This window comes from Grus americana, chromosome 6 (assembly GCF_028858705.1).
Source record: "Grus americana isolate bGruAme1 chromosome 6, bGruAme1.mat, whole genome shotgun sequence".
In the NCBI taxonomy this organism is placed as follows: Eukaryota; Metazoa; Chordata; class Aves; order Gruiformes; family Gruidae; genus Grus; species Grus americana.
This window is the reverse complement of record NC_072857.1, coordinates 11,832,421-11,852,609: the sequence shown is the minus strand read 5'-3', so window position 1 is coordinate 11,852,609 and position 20,189 is coordinate 11,832,421. Positions and strand designations below refer to the sequence as shown.

Below are 20,189 nucleotides of genomic sequence, written 5' to 3'. Positions count from 1 at the left end.
ATATAGATCCCCTCTGTTGAAACATTTAGAAATGACAGTCACTGCCTGGACACACAAATTATTCAAATTACAGGTATTACAACTTACAGAAGGTCTGTATAGCTGTGTGCTGAGCAACTCATTTTATTTGCAACATAAAGAAGGGATGGCAGTCTCACTCTGGGCTTCTCCCACTTAAACCAGTGGGAGAGAGCAGAGCTGTCTGTGGAGAAGATTTGTCTCCAAGTCAAGCCTTTAGGGTTTTATTTTCCTGTGCCGGAGAGGAAAAGCTGGGCTCTCCCATAGACACAAGCAGTGCAGTGAGATTGAATGCCCAGATGGAGACTGGAAGCTCCCTGAAGCTCAAGTCAGGAGGCAGGTCAGTGTGTGGGGAGCTTTGGCAGAGTGGTGCGAGGAAGTTCACATGCTGTGCAGCGCTGACTGTAATGATCTGCTGATAAATAACACATTTCAGCCGCTGGTGTAGCCCTGACCCTCACTGTTCAACAAATTCATTCCTCACCAACTAATATATACATATATATGTACATACATATGTAATTTTGAAACTAGAACTGAGGCTTCACTGTGTTTTTACTGGGTGACAGGGAAAATATTTTTAGCCATCAGTAACATGAAAAAATGTAGCCCAGTCTAAACTGAATATTGTTTAAAACAAAAAACCACAATCAGCATTGATCCAACTATTAGAACTATCTGAGAAATGTTAATTGGTTGGTTGAAATCTGGACAGGGAGAAGAATTCAGGCAAGAGTCTACATGTTTTGCACTTGAATAAATACCAAAAGAGAGAAAAAATTATCCTTACATTCTGCTCTTTCCAGCTTTTCTGGAAATCATTTGTAACTGGCACCCAACTTGACTTTTGTAGGAATTTCCCCATTGTTTTGGGTTGGTTCCAGATCAGTTTTATTACCCTGGCATGCATGTGAATGAAAAACAGCTATCATGATGTAATCAGTGTTGTCCACATTAAGTATAAACAATATAGTCATCAGCTGGACTGAACCAAGGATCTCTACTGTAAACTTGTAATACCAGAGTAAAGAAGGAGAAGGCTGCTGTAATATCATCCAGGTCAGCCTCTAACGAGAAGCAGAAGAGACTGCATGTTCCGTCTGTCCTCACCTCCCCTCCTCCTTCCTGATGCTACAGAGTCCACTACACAAAGGCAAACTCCAAAAGATGGCAATGGTAGTTAGAAAATGCCACGAGTGAATTTTACGGGAAGTTTGCAGCGGGAGAAACATTTCATTTGGATAGGGCCAGCTTTGTAGAAAGTCTAGTGGCAAACCACGGGCCACATCTAGTCTTAAAGCAGCAGTGAAGTAGTGGGCTTGCAGTCAAAACCATCTGCCTCATCCATACTAAAGCTTCCCTTTGAAAAACAGAGCTCTGCCCATGATTTTCCCTGTGGAGCAGGCTATGGGAAGCTGCACTGGCTGCTGGGGGCTGCCGTGGTTCTGCTGCCCTGCGAGCGGCTGCAGCGAGAGGGAGCGGAGGGTATGGCCTGCAGGTCCTACCCAGAGCAGCTGTTGCTCCCATTTCCCAGGTGATGTGACCAGCCTGGAATGACAGAAAGATTTCAGTGGGTGCAAGAGTGATTGGAATGTGATGACAATGCAAAGGTCATGCGATAGAAGACAAGTTTGGAGGAGGGGGAGTAAGCAAAATGGTTGGGGCGGAATAGGGTGGAGTAACGTTGCAGCAATTCTCTTGCCTCCCACCTCCTGTGCAGGTGTGGGCGGTGAGACCGTGGCACCAAGGAGCACACACTGCATCCCTCCCTTCTCACACGCAGCGCTGCTTCAGGCCTTTTCTTGGTCTGGTCTCCTTAAATAAGGGAACTGATGTGTTATTCTACTGGATAGGTGCTATTAAACTCAGCCCCCATTTAGTGAAATAAATAATGGGGCATTTGGTGTCTGAAGGAGGAAAATCACAGATACACCAGCTGTACAAAACTCCCGGCCAGTGTCCTCTTCCCATTCCTAATGAAAGTATTGGGAAGACTCCTACTGAATTTCAGCAGAAGCATAATATACCCATTAACGCTTATTTTGAAGTGCCAGATGAAGTTTAGGAGTTCGTGGTTTAGAATCTAACAACAGTATACAGAGTTAGTCTAGAAAAATACAGAGACGTTCTAGCTCCACAGCAAAGTCAGTGGGAGGTAAGATTATCCAAGAAGTATATAATCTCAGTATTTCAACCATACCCACGCTATTATTGGAGTATTACACCTGCCAAAGGTTCATGTTCCTCAGAAAGAAGGAATGCTCTGCAGGCTACTCTTTGTCAAAAAAGATGTAGGGTGACTTTGATGGAATAAGAGAATTTACTCTGTGGTTTAGGGGGGAAAAGATCACTTTAAGAAAGAAACATTGGTATCTTGATGTCTGAGAGAAAGGAAACTATTGGTGCATTTGTGATTCCATGATACATATCTACTTTAACCATTTCATACATTACTTCCCCTTATACTGCACTTAAAAATTCTGATGCTGTATGTTCTGTAATAAAATGCATTACAAATCTGATGATATGATCCTTCTTGCTAATAGGAGGCAGTTTATTTTATTACAGTCCATTAAGTAGAGCAATTGTAGCTGCTCCTTTAGTCAAGTGATGCTGTGTGGGGAAGCATTTCCTAGAAATGGGTCTTAGCTGACTTTCTGGAAAAGCAGCATAAGAAAGATTTAAAAGATCAGCGACATCTTCACTTCCTCCTTCATTTCCCATCACCTCGACATTTTATTCTTCTAGCAGTGTCAAAAGACCCTGGAAGTGATACATAAGCAGATGACAGAGTTTTCCCATTTACAACATGTCATATTAACCCTTAAGGATTTGTGTGATGCCAAAAGGCATAGCACCTGGGACACACTCCTCTGAGATACAATCCACTTAGTGAAGGACCATTTCCCCTCTCTTATTTCATTGCTGGAAGCACTTGGTTTCTTTGATCTGTTCTACGTGCCATATATACAATTGCCTCCAAGATTTTGTGTGAAATGTTCGCTTAGAAATTACTGTAAGGGGGATGCGTCCCAGGGAATGAGCCTGGGAAACCAACGAGGAAAGTACTGAGAAGCTGACAGAGGGAATTGTCATATGTGAAATGAATACAAAGCGAATGAGTTCTGGGGAGGTGGTTAATTAGGACTGGGGAGGAGGCAGGAAGCATATTAAGAGGGGAAAGAATCAGAATCAGGATTAATAATGAGAGCACATCCTTTGTGTCTTGCACCAAGGAGAAGTATATATGCTCCCTGTGCTGTTTCACTGCGAAAGGATTTATTACTGAATGAATGGTATTTAACAGTTAACAGTAATAATCATACAGGCATAATAAGTATGGATTAGACATGGATTTTTGTATAGGATTTAGATTTCATTTAAGTTACATGAACACCACATTGGTGTACAGAACTCAGCATGCCCTGGATTTTCCATCTAAGTACTTACACCACGGATATCACAACAGCACAGTAAGTGAGCATCGCAGTAAGGAGCTTTCCTGGAGATTTTGAACGCAGGGGGTGTTGTTAGGCCTGAGGTAAGCTCCGTGAGACTTCCGCAGTAAAAGGAGTCAATAAGCTTAGCGTCTTCTGCAGAGACATTTGACTGATGGTCTAAGTGAGGTCTTTGCAGAGAGCTATATAAGAGTGACCAAGAATTTACTGCTAAGTATAAATGAAATCCCTTACCCATAGTCTTAGAAGAAGAGTTCTCAGAGATCACAAGGGCTCAATTTGTTGTTGGTACCTACCCCTCTCAGCCCAAAGCAGCTGCTTCTCTCTTCATTGGGTGAAACAGCTCAGTTTCAGGCTAGTTTTAGCTGCATCCCCGGACCTGATTGCATTTCGGTGCTTGACGTCTCCCTGAGTTGTCTGCTAAAAAGACAGAGGCCTGGTCCTGTACAGCAGAGCGCGCCTCAGCTTTTACTGAAATTAGTGAAAGACTCACGGTCTCTGTAAGAGTTCCCGCTGACAGATCCTCAGCGAGCCAGTGCTGTTAGAGCCCTGCATCCGGGAGCTGCGTAGCCTCCTTCTCTAGCTACTATCTCTGGCTCCAGCCTTACTGATGGTGTGGTTAGCAACTTTGTCACCCGCTTACAGAAACGGGACCTTATTTCCAGCTCTCTGTGCTGGTGTGTCCCTCCCTGTCATCATGTTCCCCCCGCCCAGTATTCCAGTTATGTTAGTACACGTTTGCAACATTATGGGCAGCCTGTTTTGCCAGGACTTGTAGTAGTCCTAATATAAGAAAAACATGCTTTGAAAACGTTCCTGACACAATTGGTTCTTATTTTTAAGCTATAGAAGAAATACACAGATCTCTACATTTATGGATCTGGACTAGACATTGCTCAGGAGCAACATTTAGTCGAAGCATTTTAAGGTGCTTTAGCATCATTTTCTCTGTCTTATGCATATGGACTCTTGCACAGAGCACATAGTGTCTGTTCTCTCCTGAAACCTTGTTTCCATATCTGGCATCTCCTCTCTTATACTGCCAGTGAAAAATGCTTTCTTTTATAATCTGATGTTTCCCTTAGCATATGGTGCCTTTTTTGGTATAAAGATTCTCACTAGATGACTGTTCTTCGCCATTAATAAAATTAGATTTGGGATGCCACTGCTGGTAGGGAAAGTCAGGTATCAGCCTAAATAAGTTACCAGGTGAATAGGAGATGATCATCTCATGCCATCCTTTGTACTTAAGTCCACTCAGAAACTAAACCAAGAGAGGACAAGCCCCATGTTCAACATAAAGTGTTTGCTCTGACACAGAATTTCTAACACCAGGCAGAACACAAAAGATGGGTGCAGATAGGTGCCCAAATTGTTGAACTGGCAGACACCATCTTACAATATCAGATCTTAAAATGTCGGAAAGATAATTACATAGATGATATGGAAAGGAGGCTTAAATTGAGACTGAGGTGGGTGCATAAACAATAGTTAAGTGCATGTTCGTATGGCACCTAGCACAGTAAGGTACTGAGTCAGGCTGGGGTTTTGGCTGTTTCCAGCAAAGAAATGCAGATTTGCAGTTGAAAAATGCCCTTGGAGATGTAAGGGTATGGAAACATTCCTACTAAATGGAGATACATGTTCAGTACCCAACATGACTTGGGTTGCTTTAGTATAGTAGTGGGAATATTCTGCTTCACTTAAGATGTTTTGTGCAAGACCTTTCTAATATCATTAATCAAGGACAAAGGATCAACACACGAAATTCTTACCAAAAGGGGAAACTGTATATCCATTCCTAAAAGTCTGTGTATTTCCCCAAATGAACCTATGCCAGCTCTAATCACTTTTGTTTAATTTCTTCACACATCTTAGAACAAAGGAGGCTTTGATAAAACAGGTGACAATTGAAAGCATGTAGCAGTAACTCTATTGTAACAGCAGTTTTTCATTAATTTTCAGTGCTTATTCAAATGTGTTCTCTGTGATGTTTCTCTTTTTTTGCATTTTAAAATAATTGAACTCTTGCTACTGAGTACTGCTCCTGCTTTGTCTTGAAGCACACCAGTGCTCTCTGTCATGGAGAAGCCGCTATGAGGTGTTCTGATGCAGCTGAATAAACAGTATGATGTTCTGAATGCATCTTTACTGATGATTTCTCTGAAGCTTGGTGGTAGCAAAACACAGCTTAGGCTCATGGATTCCCCAAATTACTGGGTTTACCCGGTCTCAGACTAATTTTTTTAAATTTTTTTTAAAGAAACAAAAGACCAAAGTTTGCCTAGAAGCAGAAATAGTGTTATAACAAGGGGTGGTTGTGCACAGAGTGTGTGTTGACAGTTCCTTGTGACGCTGTGAGCATAGCTGTCATGTGCTAAAGAGATTTCAGAGTGGGATCAGCACCTTCTACTTTGTAAGGCTCTGAGAGTGGCAGCTAAACTGTGTCAAATCTGCAATCCCCCTCACCTAGTCATGGCCATGAAAGAATTATTGGGGAACTGTGGGGTAAATCCTCTTCAGCATCTATGAGGATAAATTACTTGCAAAAACCTTCATCTTTAACAGGAAGATGAATCCTGCATAGCCTCTATCTCTCAGTTCAGGAACCTGCATCCTGGGACTTACAGGCTACAGCTCTGAATTAAAGATGCAGCTAGCTGACATCTGCTCTGTTTAATATGAAGTAGGCTTCTGACAGGTTGCTAATGCCATCCACAATTTGTTGCCCCCAATCTAAAGTGAAGAGTTGCTGGCGTGAGAAGTTATCATGGGGGGCTCTGTGGGAACTGTTCATTACTTTGACCACTGCTGGTCACACTTATTAAGATCCTGTTCTTGGTATCTGTAGGAAAGAACAGATTTTTGCAAGACCAGGAGATCATTATAGAACTTTTTAACTTTCCTCAAAGCACAAACAGAGCTCATTTCTGCTAATTGGATTGTAAAATCAAAATGTCTTCATTACTAGTGATGTTCCAAAGGAGCTCACAGCTTTTTCACAGTGTCAAGCTTGTATCCTGCTACTTTCTTATTTATCAGTCAAGGCCACGGGGGGTCTTCCTCTTTGTACCAATAGCATTGTGAACATTTGCTTTTCTGCCTTTTCATCCACCAGTAGAAAGCTTGGGGACAAATCTAGTAACAACAGGAGAAAATCACAAGTACGCACCAACTGCTTTGTGCTGCTCCTACAACTGAAAGCGGCTACAAACCCAGTTTTGCCATCTGGTTTGAGGAAGTGTGGGATTGCCTTGCCTGGTGAGCAGAGCAGTACAGGGAACTGGATAAATATATACCAGAAATCCTCTTCCTGGTGGATGTTAGTCTAGTGGTGAATGTCACCTGCCCTCGTTGCAACCACCATTTCTTTCCCTGTGGAGGAGGGGGCAGGACTCCTTTTGGAGCCTACCGGTGACGTTTCTGTTTCTGCTGCAACGAGTCTGTTGCTGGTTTGACAGCTCCGAGGGTACAAACTTCCTCCCATAACATTTCCGTGACCCAAATTCAGGCTCCACAAGCAAAGCACGTAAGAATCTTCTGAAGGCATTTGTGGTGCTGATTTTTCAGATGTGGACAGTTGTCTGTCAGGACGGGCAATCGTCTGCCAGAGACGGATTGCTGTTGAGCTGAATTGGCTTTGGAGCGGCAAAATGAAAGTACAAAGGATGCAAAGTTCAAAGCTAAAAATTGGGAATTAAAAACCACAGGGGTTAACTGCCTTGCCTCCTGTCACACAGGAAGCCTGTCCTGCAGTGGGAGTCCTGATCTGATGTGTAAAATAGATATCCCAGTGCTTTCCGTCTTTCTTTAGCAATTCGTTCTGCCCTGTGCTGCCAAATCTGCTGCTTTTTTTTTAGGGTTTTTTTTTTCCAGGCAGCTAAATATGTTGCCTCCACAGCACTTGGAATTGAACCTGATCTTTTTGATGAGAATGTAAAAACAATAAAAACGCCTCGCTCCACTGCTGCAGCTAGGGATGAGGAAGACTTGCGCATTTCCTTCATGCGAAGTGTGCCCTATAGCATAGTTACAGCACTCTATGTGATTTGCACTGGATCATCCAACGCACTTGTGACCTTTCAGTGCAAGAGGGCAGAACATGAACCGAGTGATGGCGTAGTTCCTGCTTTATGTTTCCAGACTCTGGCAGCAGTCACCTCACAGTCCGTCCGCTCCTGGCTGTAAGGAAACGGCTCTGAAGCCTGCTGCTGCTGAAACTGGAACATGGTGTGCTGTGCTATTTGTAGTTTCCTGCTGCCGACACTGGATACGCAGTTACTATTCCTCTTGCTTCCTCCATGAACATTAGAATGGGTCCAAAAATAATTGAAGGCAGTATGTTCCGATGGAATATTTTTGCATTTGCACAAATTTCCTCTTTATTTTGCTTGCCAATTTTGATAGGGAGCATTTTGAGGCTGTTTCAGCTTCTCCGACTTGGCACCGCTGGGAGGCACAGGAATGCTCCCCTGATCAGTACGGCAAGAGAAAGAGTTTTGGCATCTGAATACAGCCTTAAAACACATTTTTAAGGATGAATATAGCATATTATAACCACGAAGTTCTGCTTTAACTAATGAAGACAAGAAGACCCAAATGCTCTAAAGGGCAATGAAGCCCACACTTCTAGAAAAAGAGAAGAAAGAGGCCCTCACACATAGAAAAAGAGAAGAAAGCAGCTTTTTTTATCTGTTGCTTTGATCCTCAAGAAGGTTAGGTGATAAGAGCGTAGCTGTCAGGAAATAATGTAATTAAACTGTGTATGAGGTTCACAGACTTATTGTGCAGCATCTTTCAGATGTAGCTATGTGATTATTCCTAAATTAATGTCTTCCTGGCCTGGCTGAAATGCTTTAAATGGCCCACACTTGGCAGAGCTTGGGGTCTTAAAAGTATGTCTTAAATTAGCCTTCATATCTATTTATAGGGAACACAGAAGGGTGGGTATGCAGTTGAGAGATTGCCTCCTCAGGAGCTGGTGATGGTTTAAGAGGTGAAACCAGGAGCATGGTCTGTGGGTCACTTCCAAGAGTATCAGTCTAATTTTAAAGCAGGTCACTCTGGCTTTCCTTATGATTTTACATATCATGTACATTACATTCAGAAATGTTCCTTGAACCTCCATGTATTGCAAGGCCCCTTCGTATTACTTGGCATTGAAATCCTGGATGCCTTACGTCGTACACAGGTGCTGAAAAGGTGTCACAAGTCAGAGAGTCACGAGTTGAGGTTTTCTGCTCAATTTATTGCTAATGAACACGAATTTCTGATCTCAATTTAGGTGTTGAGAGGAAAAAGTAGGGCACACTCCCATAAATACCTATTCTTCCCCAGATTCAATTTCCCTGACTTTTGTCATGGTTTATACCCAGTCCATCAAAATTCTTCTGGTGAGGTGTCCTGGGTTTGGCTGGGCTAGAGTTAATTTTCTTCATAGGAGCTAGCATGGGGCTGTGTTTTGGATTTGTGCTGAAAACAGTGTTGATAATATAGAGATGTTTTTGTTACTGCTGAGCGGTGCTTACACAGAGTCAAGGCCTTTTCTGCTTCTCACACCACCCCACCAGCGAGTAGCTGGGGGTGCATAAGAAATTGGGAGGGGACACAGCTGGGACAGTTGACCCCAGCTGACCAAAGGGATATTCCATACCATATGATGTCATGCTCAGCATATAAAGCTGGGGGAAGAAGAAGGAAGGGGAGGACATTTGGAGTGATGACATTTGTGTTCCCAAGTAACCGTTATGCGTGATGAAGCCTTGCTTTCCTGGAGATGGCTGAACACCTGCCTGCCGATGGGAAGTGGGGAATGAATTCCTTGGTTTGCTTTGCTTGTGCGTGCGGCTTTTGCTTTACCTGTTAAACTGTCTTTACCTCAGCCCACGAGTTTTGTCACTTTTACTCTTCTGATTCTCTCCCCATCCCACTGGGAGGGAGTGAGCAAGCGGCTGTGTGGTGCTTAGTTGCCGGCCGGGGCTAAAGCATGACATGGGGTGACAGACAGCGAGGGATGTTGGGGATAATATTTGCATGAGTTTCTGCTGCTGTTACAGCTATTCTCTGATTCACAAAATTTTTCTGCTGCTGTTCCTTAGTGTCCCTGCCCTGGCATAGGCCACCCACCATCCCTCAGGGATGTCTCTGCCCTCTTTGCCATGGAGGACCCCACAGAGTGTCACTGTGAGGAGTGCGTTGGATTTTCAGGTTTTTACCAACAAGAGTGTTCACTGAGGTAGGCTCTACGGCAGCCCCTGAAAACCAGGGGCATTGCCAAGGGGGTGGCAAGGCCCGGTGCCATCTGTAGAGCGCGTGTCCCCTGGCGGGGGGGAACATCCCAGCTTGCCAGGTTTGCTAGTGTCAAGGAAAAGCATTGAACCAGTTGGTTCTTGGGATGGGGAAATAGGTGGGGCACAGGGATAGGGAGCAGTGGACACCCTGATATCCAGCAGAAAGCTGACGTCCTCGCCTTTCAGTCTGCACAGAGATCCTGGCTCCAACCCCAAAATGTCATGATATGTCATAGAATCATAGAATGATTTGGGTTGGAAGAGACCTTAAAGATCATCTAGTTCCAACCCCCCTGCCATGGGCAGGGACACCCTCCTCTAGACCAGGTTGCTGAAATACCCGTCTTAAACCTATGATTACTTCGCAGCTGTATCTCTGGGTCTTAGACATGGGGGATTTTGATAGGGGAAATGCTACACTTCTGATACAAAACAGTAAACATCTGTCTGGTTGTTTTCTTTTTTAATGGCATCTATTTGGAGTCACAGGAATGTTGCACAATAAACCAGGAATAGAACCAGGGTCTACAATGAAGTCACCAAATTCATACCAGCCTTGTCAATGGAATGAAATTGTATCTCTCAGATTCTGAAAACTGAGAGGAAGATCCCTCATCTAGGGACCCGCTCTGATCTTTTCATAGTTTACACTTTCTTCCATTCACGAGACTGTTGTCTGTTTATCTCTTTTAGTATTACATTTCCTATCCAGCCAATGAATTAATTTGCACTTAGACAACAAGCAGTTCTCTGTAGGTGATCTGTGCCCAGGAAAGGCCGTTTCCATTTTAAGGAGCAGAAAATCCTTTCCAGGAGTGCCTGAGTGTTTGATGTCACTAAGTGCAGTGGAAAGGTACAATATTTCAAAAAAGTGAAGCAAACATGTGGATGCATAAAATACGCCCAGATATCATTAGTCATATTTATGTGTTCAGTATCTGTAATTTTCTCCCACCTTCAACAATAAAATTATTGCTTCTCTATAGAGCATTACAGCAATCACATGCCTTACTTTGTGCATGGCTGTGGCTTGATATCTGTCAGGAGAAAAACACAGATCTCTGGCATTTAGTAGGAACATTCAGCGTGAGTATGTTGGAAGTGGTGCTCTGATATTAATACAAAGCTATTTGTCACGTCACACATCTAGCTAATTTTCTAGTGGGTTGACAGTTGGGCCCATTGTCTGCAATAATTTTATGTGCTGTAGCTTAAACTTACTGTACTCTGTGAATCATATACACAGATATTTATAATGGAGAAACTGTGTTCATGCAGCATTGAGGTTACACAAATACAGCTGTGGGTCTGAATCTTCAGCTGGTGTAAATCGGCCTCATTGGAACGACACCAATTTACCCTAGCCGTGGACTGTGCCGAACACATGTGAAAGGGAAAGATCTGGCAGAAGTATCGGCTTGTTCATCACCATCTGTAAACAAGAGACAAACATAAAAACAAATACAACTTTGTATTTAGGCCCTGGCTTAGCAAAGCATTTAGATGTACGCTGAGTTGTATTTTAAACCTACAAATACTTTGATTTAATTAAGGCTGTATTTATAAAGCGGTGATGGGAATTATAGCAGATTGGGATTTTTTTCTGTCAAAGCAGTTTTCAACAAATTCGTTGATTCACGGAAAAAATGAAATGTACTATCAAAGTTTTCTTTAAGTCCAATATTTATTCTGAGGCCAGTACACTCCTGTCTGAGAACAGCCGTTTCCCTGGTGGACCCTTCACGTAACCAGCCCAGTGTCAGGGCCCTGTAGGCACTGATGGGCATTCATGGCCCTGACCAGCCTCACCTGGGGCCTCCCCAACCTCCACCCATGGGCCAGGAGCCCCACTGCAGCTCAGCCATGGGATATCGGCCTCCAGCTTTGCCACAGCCCTCCCCTGCCTGGCCAGGTCCTGATCCATCGGCTGATTTTGCGGCATGACCTGGGTGGGACCTTTCTTGTCCCTGTGGGCCTGTGCTGCGATCATGGGGCTGTGTCTGAGCCTGGTTACCCTCACTGGACCTGATCCTGACCTGCTGATTGACTTCCTGGCTTAAGCTTAGAATTGTCTTGTCACTACAACTTGTCTGATGATCTCTTGATTAAACCTGGCTGCTATCAGCACTCAGAGGCTGTGGGATGGACTCTGACTAATGAGGCCCATGCCCTGGCTGCTGGGTTTTTGTTCCTGGCCCCTCAGAGCCCCTTAGGGAACAGCTAGCCTAGGCAGCCAGCATCAGCTTTCTGTTCTGCTCAATTTAGCTGAGAGGCTTGAGTGGATGGATTTTTCTGTATTCCAGATAAATGTCCTGATTCTTTAGACTGTTGGCTCTTCTCATGTGCTTCTTTGTGGAGGTGTTGCACTTCTGTTGGCCTTTTCCAGATGTATAGGTGACCTAGGTATGGCTGGTTCCAATTAAACTGTAGTTATGATTCTTGTCTGGAGGTACTAGGGGGCTTTCTTGATAGATTGCCTTTTATAAAGGTAGCTGACATGCTAATCTTTCCAGGATCAGGCCCTTGCATATTAGTATAGGCTGTGTATGTACCACAAGTTTGTTGTATGGTATTATTTTTGTTCAAATATTGGCTAAATTCAGTTGCAAGAGATGTAAGGAATATGGCTTGATTTATCTTTAATTGAATTGCTGTGAATACAACTCACTCAATGAGATAGGAATAGACCTTGTAGCTGGAAACTTAGTAAACCTCAGGAGTGACTCTGGCAGTTACTGTTCTATGTGTGTTATTATTTTGTTTATATTGTGTAAATGTATGAAAATGAACTTGCTTAACTGTAGATGTCCTCAGAGTGGAACTTTCCACTTTCTGTTGTAGATTAGCCAATTTAACGCTGGTTGGATAGTTTTGAAAATCCAAAATGCACGTGAACTCTTATATGGACCTCTCTTTAGTAAGCAATGTGTGCTTATCTCCAGTATTTTCCAACCTGTGGATTGTCAATATTAAATTCCTTTAGTAGGTGGTAAAGGCATTCGATAGAACAGATTTATTGTCCATGGACTTTAATTTGCTGTGGGACTTGCCTTGAAAAATTTTATGGAGTCCACAAATTGGAAGAGATTGAAAAGCACTGATCTGACAGGGATTTCATCCGGCATATAATTAGTCATCTGCCCTGTACTCAACTACAGGCAAGGCCTTCTTTTAGATTAACATTTTTTTTTCTCTTTGTTAGCAGCATATGGAGCCATAGTGGGAGAATACATATATGCCTGCTGCCTTACATGTGAGACTGACTGGTGTTTATTACAAAACCCTGCCTCACATTTTTTCTAAGTGCTCTTGAATTTGCTTTTCTTGAGTTCTGCTTGTCAGAGGAAATCCAGTAAACACTATGGGTCTTTGTCAATATTTATGCAGGAGGCTACCAAGAGAAAAGATAGTGAGGTAATGCAGAAGGTACTGATGTTGATTCAGTAGCTATTGCTCTCTCATTTTTGTATATTCTTTTCTAAAGTTGATGCCAGAAGCACTGCACAGGTGATCCTAGATGATGTCAGCTGGAGTATTTCCAGCAAAAGAATCAACATTCCCTGAAGTCCTGTTAGAGCCTTAGCTTGGATAGAAAGATAACCATGAACTAAAGTTCAGAGTGCAGAGAGAGGCTGCGTAGCTTATGAAGAAATACAAGAGCTGGGCTCTAGTAAAACAAACAGCAGGAGAGACAATGAATCCTCCCTGTCCACATCAGAAAAGGTTAAATACCTGGGAAGAGAACTTTTTTAACTTAAAGGACAGTGTTGACCTAAGAGCAAATGTGTATAAATTGGCCATGAGTCTGATTTAGGTCAGAGAGTATATGAGGAGTTCAGTAATGAGCAGAAAGTTTCTGGAACTGCTTCTCATAGGAGGACCTGAGCTGTAGCACTTAACTAGTTTTCAGGTGAAGCTTCATCCCTTTATGAAAGGAAATTTTATACTGAGGTTAGCTGCCAAAAGCAGTGATTGGGCTTGACCTGAATGTCCCTTTGGGACCGTTTCCTTGATGTGTATCCTATATAGTGCTGCAAGATGGTGTGATTATAACAGTTATCATTCTGCCCTTACTTACCCATATGAGTTTGATATTTATGGCTCAGAACTTACAGAGAGGATGATTTGCTGCAAGCACGTTCACAATTAATTGCAGCCCTAGTTATAGTGTTAGATGGATTTGGGATTTATTATTTTTAGCATTGTGTTGGGTTTGCGTGGCAGGGTTTTGGTAGCGGGGGGGGCTACAGGGGTGGCTTCTGTGAGAAGCTGCTAGAAGCTCCCCCTGTGTCTGATAGAGCCAACGCCAGCCGGCTCTAAGATGGGCCCGCCGCTGGCCAAGGCCAAGCCAATCAGCGCCTCTGTGATAACATATTTAAGAAGAAGAAAAACACTTAGGGAGAGAGAGCTTTTGCAGCCAGAGAGAGGAGTGAGAAGATGTAAGAAACTCTGCAGACACCAAGGTCAGTGCAGATGGAGGGGGAGGAGGAGCTCCAGACACCGGAGCAGAGATCCCCTTGCAGCCCGTGGTGAAGGCCATGGTGAAGCAGGCTGTCCCCCTGCAGCCCATGGAGGAAGGATGAGGGGGTGTAGCGATTCCACCTGCAGCCTGTGGAGGACCCCACGCCGGAGCAGGTGGAGGCACCTGAAGGAGGCTGCGGCCTGTGGGAAGCCCATGCTGGAGCAAGTTCCTGGCCGGACCGGTGGACCCGTGAAGAGGGGAGCCCACGCCAGGGCAGGCTTGCTGGCAGGACTTGTGACCCCGTGGGGGACCCCATGCTGGAGCAGTTTGCTCCTGAAGGTCTGCACCCCATGAGAGGGACTCCATGCTGGAGCAGGGGAACGATGAGAGGAGTCCTCTGCCTGAGGATGAAGAAGCGGCAGAAACACCGTGAGATGAACTGACCGTAACCCCCATTCCCCGTCCCCCTGTGCCGCTGAGGGGGGGAAGGTTGAAGCCGGGAGTGAAGTTGAGCCCGGGAAGATGGGAGGGGTGGGGGGAAGTGTTTTAAGAGTTGATTTTATTTTCTCATTCCTCTACTCTGTTTTGCCTAGTAATAAATGAGATGAATTCCCTCTCTAAGTTTGGTCTGTTTTGCTCGTGACGATAATTAGTGAGTGATCTCTCCCTGTCCTTATCTCGACCTACAAGCATTTCGTTATGCCTTTTCTCCCCTGTTTAGTGAATGAGGGGAGTGAGAGAGCGGCTCTGGTGGGCACCTGGCCTCCAGCCAGGGTCAACCCACCACAAGCATGTATAAACAATTTCATTAATAAATATATTCAGTTTCGCTTGCTGCCAAAACCATGAGGGCTGTAACCCTCCCATCAGTACCACTTGGCATAGGGTGTGCTGCTAGCCATGTGATGGGAACATGATCCTGTGGTGCTCTGCACCACTGTTTCAGAATCCAATGCTAGAGCTCCTCAGCGAGCTCTGACAAAAGCCAGAGAGCAGAGGTTATTATTTGAAATGACATTACAAATCTCATTTTATCTGAGGTAGGGCTGGACTGCACACAGTCTGCATACATGCTGTTCCATATCCGTGTGTTTCTTCTCAGTTCTCAAACAGCTGTTCTCACCCTGTACTGACTAGCCTGCCAGATGTTACAAATCCAGGGAAAGTATGGAGTCACATTCTCCCTCCGTAGGACTTATTCATGACCAGCTTGAGACCTGCTGTTTGGACTAACACTTAACCTGGGTTTTCTTGTAACTCATCAACTACGATGACAAAACATGAGGTTAAGAACTCATTGTTGCCAGCATGACTGATGTTGGAGATACGATCTGATACCTTAACTCTCAAGTGAAGTGGCCTCAAGACCACATGTGTGATAATTACCAGTGCAGGTATGATCATTAATGACAGTTAGGGTAGATGCTTTAGCAAAGTGTTGGGTGGAGGCCCTTTGGATCACTCTCAGTTCTTCTGAATCTTTCATAAGACACTAATTTTCTTAATTAAATGTAGCACTTAACATTCTTCACCATATATATTCACTTTCCTTTATGTATTGTTAGAAAGAGGGACTATAAGAGATAACCACATGGAAAGTTTATCTTATTATTGAAAGTATGCTTAACCCATCCCCTAGCTACTCAGTCACTGGAAAACTCTTAACTACTTAATTGGTGAGGCACTGGAACAGGTTGCCCAGAGAAGTTGTGGATGCCCCATCCCTGGAAGTGTTTAAGGCCAGGTTGGATGGGGCTTTGGGCAACCTGGTCTAGTGGAGGGTGTCCCTGCCCATGGCAGGGGGTTGGAACTAGATGATCTTTGAGATTCCTTCAAACCCAAACCATTCTATGATTATCTACAGTGATGAGGAGAAGTGCCAGTCTGAGACACATTGAGGACAGTTGGTTCACGTGTTTTAAGTGATACAGTGTCCAATCTTAGTTATTCTGTGCTCCTGTTTAGTGTGAACTCATGACTGCAGGAATGATTAGCAGACTTAAGAGAAGAATTAACTCACTGGCAGTCAGCATGACTCCAACTAAGAAGTAAGTCAAAGGAATAATTAAAGATCCATTATTTTTATGATAATCACTAGTCTAGGTTTGTTAGAGCAGTCTTTTTCATGAATGGGGTGAGATCAGTTGATACGGTGCTGTATAGCAATGTTATAATGACATGGAAAATCTCAGCTGAGATGCTGTATCTGGTTTAAGCTGATCTCAGAGCACATTCTCCAGACTCTGCTATTTACTGTATTAAAAAAATCATTCCTTTGACAGGGAAACTAACTTATCAAACAATGTTGAACACTTTTCCAGGAGCCCAAGTTAGCCCCCTGAAACCTGGCATACCTCACAAGGTTGAGTAAAATAGCAACTGTTGGATTGTTGCCATGCTCACATCCTTCATGGTGTGCTTTAATTAAGCAAACTAGCCAGCACACTCACTTCAGGAACAGAGGAAGCATCAGTGTTTCTCATGTGGAAAACAAGTTTAACTTGAAAGCTTTCAGGAACTATTGCTAGTAATATGGGCCAGACAATGTTGACAGACCTTCATACTGAAACCTCCTGGCCACACACTGAAAACTCTCACAGCATCATCATGAGTCGCCCAACATCTGATATTTTCAGAGCTTCAACTTCCAGTCATATTATTATGAGATAATTGTTTAAGTCCATTTATAGACTTGCTGCTCAAAGAGAAAAATTTGAAAACACAATCCATTAGATCTCAAAAGCAAATAAGACCCCATTTTTATTTATTTATTTATTTTAATCCCATTATTGTTAAGCAAATCTTGTGATCTGTGGGACTGTGTGACACTTATCATTTCCATGCATCCTTTATTAGGAGGGTAAAAGTAAAAAAAAAAAAAGTAAAAAAAAAAAAAAAGTTTTCCATGATGCGAGAGCCGTGCAATAAAGAAAATCCAATATTGTCTTCTGGGTACTTGGGAGAATGTCAACAGTTAAGTAAGCATTAAGCAGAAATGCTTGAGAAGTCTCTGAATGAACTAGCCCTGGAAACAAAAGCAACGTAGACAAATCCAAGCAGCACTGTGTCCAGGCTGTGCTGTTTTGGAGGGTTAGGTTAGTATTTCCACGTAGCACTGGACTGTGCCATGCAGAGGTATCAATTCATCTGGAACTTCTTTGGGTGTCCCAGATACAGTAATGCATTGCATAAGGTAGACACGTCTGCAGTCTTGCAAAGCCCTGGTTGCTGTGTAAAGAGTGATTGTAAATACTGCTTATTATTCACTAAGAGCCAAGAGCAATGAAAGTTTTTACAGAGCAAAGTGCACCATTAACCCTGCTTTAGACCGTAGTGAATCTGCATCTCTCTTCTCTGCACTCCTTCCTAGGAATCTTGATTTTTCTCCCTGCTGCAAACCACATGAAACTCAAAACTCTTCATTTTCTGGGCTTTCAAGTGAGAGTTGGGGAGAGACCCAGACCATGTTGATGGGGGATAATTTGCTACAGGCATAGGCCAGCTGAAACCAAAGTAATTTTTTATGAAGAATATAACAGAAAGATTCAAAGTCTAAATTGCAATTGAGTCTCTTCCAAAATCTGCTATTGTCCATGAGTAGAAGTTTAAAAAACATACTGTTTTGGGAGGTGGTACAGATGTCATCATTGAGGTCTGCTGCTCGAAATTCCTGAAGGTCATCCTTTCAACTGCTATTGTGTATTTCAGTTGATTAAACAAAACCAAAAGATAAATCATCTTTTAAATTTCCTTTTTTTCCCCTTGACAGTGTATTATTGCATTTTAAAAGGCAGAAGCATGGTTTAACTTAACCTAGATTCTCATCCAATAATATGTTTATAGATTAGATGGAGGAAATGCTCCCTATCCACAGAATAATAGATCACTAGTTTAAATTACTTGTCTTAAAAAGATCCTGATTCGGCTTTGCTGAGCATAAAATATTAGATTTACTGTTTATTTTTACTGGATTGCTGCCAGTTTTCTTCTCCATGAGTGTCTTTAGATTGTTTAAAACATTAAAAAATGTTCACATCAAACATGTATCTACTTACAAGAAATCTGTGTTGGTTTCTCAGCAGAGATGTAAAAGCTTGTTGTTGGGACATGAACTTTGCTGTTATGGAATTTTCCTTTCTTTATTGGCTTTATGGTTTGTTTGGTTTTTTTCAAGCTCACAAGTGTGGCAAATTATTTTGCACTTATTTTGCTTATTAAATCTTAATAAAGTGAGAAAAAGGAATCCAATGAGAAAGCTTTAGGTGTCTCTTCAGGTTGTTGCATTCTGTTTAATTGGCAGAAATCCCTGACCTCATCCTTGTAAAAATCTTGTTATTTATACTTTCTGAAAAAATGGTGATAGGTCTGATTTTGATCAGCTCCATGGGTATAAATTAGAAAGTAACTGTGTCAATGGACTTGCATCTTTGTAACTTGAACCAAATTTGGCCTTTAAGACTATTCATCAACACAAAGTACAAGCTAGTATAGAATTTGTAGTTGCAATTGTTTTTTCATAAATAAAAGATTAAGAAGTCAAGCACATGTGACAGATTTTTGGGACCAGGTCAGCGTAGTGTGTCTGGTGGCATTGGAGCACTTGCAATGTTTATTTGCATTTTGATGAAAGGGATATTCAATATTATTTCTGCAAATCCCCTGCATAAAGCAGTACACTCCCATGCCAAATTGAGTGCTCAGCACAAAATGCTGAGTTCATTGCAGGAATGTTAGATGACCCATACAAGGTCTTTTCTCTGCTCTTAGGAGCACCATTTCTACAGGGAACAGGTAGCTGACCCTGAGAAACTACAGCAACATACAGTGCCTGAGCGATGGGCTCTGAGTGTTCTTCAGCTGTCACTGGTCAAAAATTGCTATTCAGTGCTAAAGAACAAAACAGCTCTTGACTGGAGGACACGTAAATGTCATAACAAAGATCTAGACTGATACTTTGACTGTAAGGTGCATGCTTAGAAGCTGCATCACTTGCCTTTTTGCCCTAAACCACTTTCTTTAACACCAGGGACTGTATTCACATGACTTCCACTGCTTCTATAATTAGTTTTTCTTTCCTTATAATGAATTAATACATTGAGGTTTTTTATTATGAAAGGGTCCTTATTAATGAACAGTTTCCCAGCTTTCTGGGATAGAGATGAAGAAACATGATTTGAAGGGATTCTGTAACAAAAATGTTTGCAGAAAAGAAGAAATCTGAGCTTGTAATGCCTGCAGAGCTGTTGAAAGGAGTAAAGAATGAAAGGTTCTCACTTTCAATGCATTTAGTCTCTAACACAACACAGAACAAGCCAAAACATAAGCACACTACCTCCTAGCTGACTTGTGACAGCTTATAATGAATGAGCGTGCTGCAGATTGAAGTGTCACATTAATGTGCTACAGCATAAGAAATGAGTTTCATCGGCTTTATTCAATATATTTCTATCTGTGTCTGAAGTACTGAACTATCCATTTTGCTTGGAAATACATTTGGAAGTGGCAGAAGTTGAAATGTGTACTCTTTATAGATATTAATAAAATCCTTTTTTTTTTCTTTTTCTCTCTTCATCCCAAAAATAATAAGTGTAAGGTAGACTGGGTTCTGGCTTTGGAATTGGAAAGATTTCAGAAATATAAGTGTAGGAAGTCAACTGGCTATTTGGAAGTAACATTTGGAAACTTTATGTATAGAAAAAAAAGAAAGGGGGGTGAGAAAATCCCATCAATAATATTTATGGAATTTTTGGTCCATTTCTGGATTAAGGGTACTTTATGAACTGCTATATCTTCAGTCAGTGAAGCAACCCCTGATTTTAGGTCCCTCTGCTGCCATCTTTCTATATATGAAATTCCCATTACTTATAGGAAAAGACTATGTGATCAGCTTACTGAGGAACATGCTTTATGAATTATGTTTCCTGACCTATCATTCTGTTAATAATGAAATATGGTGATAAC

The 20,189-nt window shown here is 42.5% G+C and overlaps 1 protein-coding gene across 6 annotated transcripts in view; it reads left to right on the top strand.

The window, feature by feature from the left end:
• The window catches only part of KALRN (kalirin RhoGEF kinase), a 518,343-nt gene that overhangs the window by 212,140 nt on the left and 286,014 nt on the right, over positions 1-20,189 (top strand). The gene's annotated exons all lie outside the window — the stretch shown is intronic.